The following is a 7181-nucleotide window of genomic DNA, read 5'->3' as shown; positions in this document are numbered from 1 at the left end:
AGATAGACTGGATGAATAGTCTAGAGGAGAAAAAAATGGGACCAATGGTTCAAGGGGGACACAAGGAAGGGGGCGAGGGTAAGGAGGTGGTGGTGACCAACCCAGGGACAGGGGAGCAACAAGTGATCCAAAATCACTGGCAAGGAGGGTGGGAGAAGCCTGGTAGGAATTCAGCAAGGACAAGGTAACCGAGAGAAATTACTGAAACCCAAATGAAGGCTGAGCTTGATAGTGGAACAAGAGGAAAGTGTAAGGAAATAGAGAAAGGAACTAGGTGACATAGAGTATTTACAGGTGTCTAAAGACTGGAATGTACATATGTAGATCTATTTATCTAAGAGTGTAGGGAAACAAATCTATATGCATATATTTATAGGCTTAGCATTAAGGCAGCAGATGGACATTGGGCCTCCACTCAATGCAAGAACACGTTGTTCTATTAAATTGGGATTCCAGGATGCACACCTTCCCAACATGATTGCTAAAGAAACATGTGTAAATAAGCAAATGTGGTGAAGAAAGCTGATGGTGACCGGCTATCAAAAGATATAATGTCTGGGGTCTTAAAGGCTTGAAGATAAACAAGCAGCCATCTAGCTGGGAAGCATCAAAGCCCCATGGAAGAAACACACAAGCCTGTCTGACCACGAGGCTTAGAAGGGACCAGTTATCAGACATCAGAGAAATAAAAATCATATCAGTGGGTGCCCACCTTCCTGATACGATCACTAAAGACAAAGGTGTGCATAAGCAAATGTGGTGAAGAAAGCTAATGGTGCCCGGCTATCAAAAGATACAGTGTCGGGGGTCCTGGAGGCTTGAAGATAAACAAGTGGCCATTTAGTTCAGAAGCAACAAAGTCCACATGGAGGAAACACACTTCCCTGTGTGACCACGAGCTGCCAAAGGCACCAGGTATCAAGCAACAAAGAACAAAAAATCATATCACTGTAAATGTGTGAGTGCAGAGTGGAGACTCAAAGCCCACTGGAAAGCAACTGTACACTGTACACCCCCTTACTGAAGGGTTGTGGGGAGGAGATGAGCCAGTCAGGGTGCAGGGTAGCAACAATGAAACATATAACTTTCCTCTAGTTCTTAAATATTTGCTCCCTCCCACTATCATGATCCCAATTCTACCTTACAAATCTGACTAGAAAACAAAAAACAAATCTGGCTAGACCAAGAATGTACATAGGTACAGAGAGCAACTAGAAACACAGGGAATCCAGGGCAGAAGACTCTTCCAGGACCAGTGGTGAGAGTGGCGATGCCTGGAGGGTGGAGGGAACGTGGGGTAGAAAGGGGGAACTGATTACAAGAATCTATATATAGCCTCCTCCCTGGGGGATGGACAGCAGAGAAGAGGGCAGGGGGAGACGTCGGACAGTGTAACATATGACAAAATAATAATACTTTATGAATTATGAAGGGTTCGTGAGGTAAGGGGAGTGGGGAGAGGGGGAAAATGAGCAGCTGATATTAAGGGCTCAAGTAGAAGGCAAATGTTTTGAGAATGATGATGGCAACAAATGTACATATGCGCTTGACACAATGGATGTATGTATGGATTATGATAAGAATTGTATGAGTCCCCAATAAAATGATTTAAATAATAATAATAATATTTGACTTTGTAAAAAAAATTGACTTTGTCTTCCTGAGCTGCCATTTGAAATTTTCTGTTCAGCTCATTGACTTCATCGTTTCTTCCATTTGCTTTATGGTTAAGAGCAAGTTTCAGAGTGTCTTCTGATATCCACTTTGATCTTTTCTTTTTTTCTTGCCTTTTTATGTATTTATTTAATCATATTATTAGGGGCTTATAAAACTCTTACCACAGACCATACATACATCAATTGTATAAGCACATTTGTACATTCATTGCCCTCATCATTCTCAAAACATTTGCTCTCCACTTAAGCCCCTGGAATCAGCTCCTCATTTTTCCCCCTCCCTCCCCGCTCCACCCACAGTCATGAACACTTGATAATATATAAATTATTGTTTTGTCATATATTTCCCTGTCTGAAGTCTCCCTTCACCCCCTTTTTGGTTGTCTGTCCCTCAGGGAGAAGGTCACATGTAGATCCTTTTAATTGTTTCCCCCTTTCCAACCCACCCTCCCTCTACCCTACCAGTATCACCACTCACACCACTGGTCTTGAAGGGATCATCTGCCCTGGATTCCCTGTGTTTCCAGTTCCTGTCTGTACCAGTGTACATCCTCTGCTCTACCCAGACTTGCAAGGTAGAATTGGGATCATAATAGTGGAGGGTGAGGACGCATTTAGGAACTAGAGGAAAGTTGTACTTTTCATCCTTGCTACATCACACCCTGACTGGCTCATCTCTTCCCTGAGACCCTTCTGTGAGGGGATGTCCAGTGGCCCACAAATGGACTTTGGATTTCCACTCCGCACGCCCCTCCCCCCTCATTCACTATGGTAAGATTTTTTGTCCTGATGATGCCTGATACCTGATCCCTTTGACACCTCATGATCATACAGGCTGGTGTGCTTTTTCCATATGGGCTTTGTTGCTTCTCAGCTAGATGTTTGCTTGTTTACCTTAAAGCCTTTAAGAGCCCAGACACTATATCTTTTAATAGGCGGGCACCATTGGCTTTTTTTTGCCACATTTGCTTATAGACCCATTTGTCTTTAGTGATTGTATCATGGAGGTGAGTACACAGTGATATGATTTTTTTTGTTCTTTGATGCCTGATAACTGATTCCTTCGGCACCTCGTGATCACACAGGCTGGTGTGCTTCTTCCATGTGGGCTTTGTTGCTTCTGAGCTAGTTGGCCGCTTGTTTACCTTCAAGCCTTTAAGACCCCAGATGCTATATCTTTTGATAGCCAGGCACCATCAGCTTTCTTCACCATATTTGCTTATTCACCTGCTTTGTCTTCAGCAGTTGTGTTGGGAAGGTGAGCATCATAGAATGCCAATTTAATAGAAGAAAGTATTCTTGCATTGAAAGATTACTTGAGTGGAGACCCTATGTCCTTCTGCTACCTTAATACTAAATCTATAAATATATACACATAGATCTCTTTTCCCATCCTCATATATAAATATATTTACATATGTACATGTCTTTATATAGACCTCTATAAAGGCCCTTTGCCTCCCAGCTCTTTCCTCTATTTCCTTTGACTTTCCTCCTTTCCCACTATCATGCTCAGTCCCCACCAGCATTTCAGCAATTCCTCTTGGTTACATTACCCTTAACCATGCCCTACTAGGCCTCCCGCCACACTGAGGCAAAACATTAAGGGGGTGCAACAGAACAGCAAGAGAATGGAGCGGTGAAGTCCCCAAAGAATGCTGAAGGTGGACTTCGGGGCCAGGGCATAGTGCCCCAACAAACTGGACTGGAAAACACTCCTAAAGGCCAACAAACAGTCCTTGAACTAACTACAACTTTTTCTTTCTTGTTTTGTTTTTTGTAATTGGTTTGTTGTTGTTGTTTTGTTTTCTTTTGTTGCTTGGTTTTGCTCTTTCTTGTTTTTGTGCATGTCATTATATCTGTAGGTCTGTCTAAATAAGATAGGCTGGATGAACAATCTGGAGGAGAAAACAACAGGACTAACAGTTCTGGGGGGACATGGGAGTGGGGGACGTGGGGGTAAAAGTAGAGGTGTTAACAAATCCAGGGACAAGGGAACAACAAATGATCCAAATCGGTGGTGAGGAGGGTGTGGGAGGCCTGCTAGGGCATGATCTTTCTTATCTTTTTAGTGACCTTTTCCTTTCTTTATGAATGACACATGGTCTTGTCTTCCCACAGCTCATAAGATCTTCTGTTATTAGTGTTCAATGCATGAAATCTCTTCTTGAGATGTTCTGGAACTTTAGGTGTGATAGACTCAAGGCCTTATTTTGACTCTCATAGACTTTAAATTTTTTTCTTCATCTATATCCTGAACTTGTATATGAGCAATTGATGGTCTGTTTCAAAATCAGCCCCTGACATGGTTTTAGCTGCTGATATTGCGCTTCTCCATGATCTGTTCCCACAGATGTGGTAAATTTTTTTATACCGCAAACTGTAGAGCAAAATGAGTTAAAAATTAATCAGTGATATGAGTGCAAAACTAAAGCCATGAAACTTTTAGAAAATATAGGACTAAAAGATCAAGATCTTTTTGACAAGGGGAACTTAGTTATGATACAAAAAGCATAAACTATAAAATACAAAACAGGTAATTTGGACTTCATAAAAATTTTACATTTATATGCTTCTGAAAATTTCATCAGAGAGGTTTTTATCAGAAAGAGAGAATGAGAGAATATTTGGGGGAATTACTTATATGATAAAAGTTTAGAACCCAGAATATGTAGAGAACTCCTACAACTCAAGAACAAAAAGGGTAAGAATCCAGTTTTAAACTGGGCAAATAATTTTGGGCATCTTTCCAAATAATTGATACAAATAGACAGTGAGCACATTTTAAAATGCTCATAGTAATTAGTTGTTCTGACCAAAATACCACACCAGTGTGTCAAGTAAATTCCAGCTGCTGGCAATCATATACACGTCAGACTAGAGCTGTCATCTGGAGGTCTTCCTGGCTGTGACACTGCAGAAGCAGACCACCTCATATTTCTCCCAAAGTGCTGAGGAGTGGGTTTGAAGTGGCATACTTTTAAGTTAGAACCGACTTCTTAACCATTTACAACCCCACTTCTTAACCATTTGCAACGAATCCACATTCGTCTTTGTTTGTTATTGCTGTTGGTGAGGTCCAGCCAGTTTCAGCGCATGATGACCCTACAAGGACAAGAGGAAACAGAGCCCAGTGCTGCACCGTCCTCACAATTATTGTCATGCTTGAGAGCATTGTTGAGGCCACTCTGTCATTCCATAACTTTTGCTGCCCCTCTACTTTACCAAGCAGGATGCCCTTCTCCAGGTAACATGTGCAAAGTACAGAAGACAAAGTCTCACTATCCTCATTTGGCTATTTGTAAAATTGTCTTATTAGGGGCTCATACAACTCTTAACCCAATCCATACATGCGTCAATTGTGTAAAGCACATTTGTATATTCTTTGCCCTCATCATTCTCAAAACATCCACTCTCCACCCAAACCCCTGGCATCAGCTCCTCATTTTTCCCCCTTCCTCTCTGCTCCCCCCTCCCTCATGAACTCTTGATAATGTATAAATTATTATTTTGCCATATCTTGCCCTGTTCGACATCTCCCTTCACCCACATTTCTGTTGTCTGTTCCCCAGGGAGGTGGTCACATATAGATCCTTGTAATCAGTTCCCCCTTTCCAACCCACCCACTTTGTCTTCAGCGGTTTTGTCAGGAAGGTGAGCATCATAGAGTGCCAATTTAATAGAAGAAAGTATTCTTCCATTGAGGCAGAACTTGAGTGAAGGCCCAATGTCCTTCTGCTACCTTAATACTAAACCTATAAATATAGGCGCATAGATCTATTCCCCTTTCTAATATATAAATATATTTACATATATAAATGTCTTTATCTAGACCTCTATAAATGCCCTTTGCCTTCCAACTCTTTCCTGTATTTCCTTTGACTTTCCACCTGTCGCACTATTATGCTTAGTCCCCATCAGGGTTTCAGCAATTCCTCTTGGTTACATTACCCTTGATCATGCCCTACCAGGCCTCCCACACCGTCCTCACCACCAATTTGGGTCACTTGTTGTTCCCTTGTCCCGGGTTTGTTAACACCACTACCTTTCCCCCCACCTGTCCCTTTCCTATGTCTCCCTGGAATTGTCGGTCCCGTTGTTTTCTCCTCCAGATTGTTCATCCAGCCTATCTTATTTTGACAGACCTGTGGAGATAATAACATGCACAGAAAGAAGACATAGCAAAGCCAAGCAACAATATACAGCAAAACAACAACAAACCAGTGACAAAAAACAGAACAAAACAATTCATAACAAGAAAGAAAAGCTTGTAGTTATTTCCAGGATTGTTTGTCAGCCTTTAGGAGTGTTTTTCAGTCCAGTTTGTTGGGGCATCATACCCTGGCCCCAAAGTCCACCTTCAGCATTCACTGGGGACCTCGCCGCTCCATTCCCTTGCTGTTCTGTTGCACCCCCTCAGTGTTTTGCCTCGGTGTGGTGGGATCAGATCGGGTGCAATTCCCCCACTGTGTCTCTGGTGTTGTCCCCTGTAGGGCTATGGGTCAGTGAGGGGCGTCATGTCTCTTGATGGGGCCGGTTATGTGGGCCTCTCTGTCGACTCGCTGCTCTAATTGGGTACATCGTCCTCAAGGCCTGGTGAGCCAGGCTGTGCTCCACTCTCTCCTCCTCCCCCTTCATCTGCTCCCGTGTGCTCCCATCAGATATGTCCCTCTACTAGAGCTGCAGATTTAATGCCGTCCTTTGAAATAAATTCTTCTGGGGGGAGGGGCAGGTGCCCACTTAGTAGTTGGCATTGGGGCCTGCCCCCCATATCCTCACTTGTAAAGAGCATTCTGTCTGTTTTTTTTTAAACAAATTTGTTATGTTTTTCTGGCAGTGCATGGTATATTCAATATGCTTCATCAACACCACAATCCCAAGGCATCCATTCTTCGGTCCTTCATATTCGTTGTCTAGCTTCACATGCATATAAAGTGGTTGAAAATGTTGTCACTTGTGCCAGGTATACCTTAGTCTTCAAAGTGACATCTTTGCTTCTGAATGCTTTAGAGCAGTTTTTTTGTCACAAATTTGCACAATGCAAATGCCATTTGATTTCTTGATTGTTGTTTCTATGAATATTGATTGTGGATTCAAATCCAAATAAAATTCTTTGACAACATCAACTTGCTTTTTATTTATCATGTTGTTGCTTATTATCGATCCAGTTGTGAGGAATTTGTTTTCTTTATGTTGAGGTGTAATACATACTGAAGATTGTAGTCTTGATATTCACCAGCAAGTGCTTTAAGTCCTCTTTATTTTCAACTAGCAAGTTTATGCCATCTGCATAAGCTGTTAATGAGACTTCCTCTGATATTGAGGCTGCATTCTTTTTCAAATAGTTCATATTCTCAGATTATTTGCTTAGCATACAGTTTGACTAAGTATATTTAATGGACACAATCCTGATGCATATCTTCCCTGATTTTAAACCACATAGTACTTCCTTATTCTGTTTGAACAAATGCTTTCTGGTCTATTTATAGGTTCTGCATAAGCATA

Source organism: Tenrec ecaudatus, chromosome 10, assembly GCF_050624435.1.
Source record: "Tenrec ecaudatus isolate mTenEca1 chromosome 10, mTenEca1.hap1, whole genome shotgun sequence".
Taxonomy (NCBI): Eukaryota; Metazoa; Chordata; class Mammalia; order Afrosoricida; family Tenrecidae; genus Tenrec; species Tenrec ecaudatus.
Note: the sequence above shows the minus strand (reverse complement) of the source record.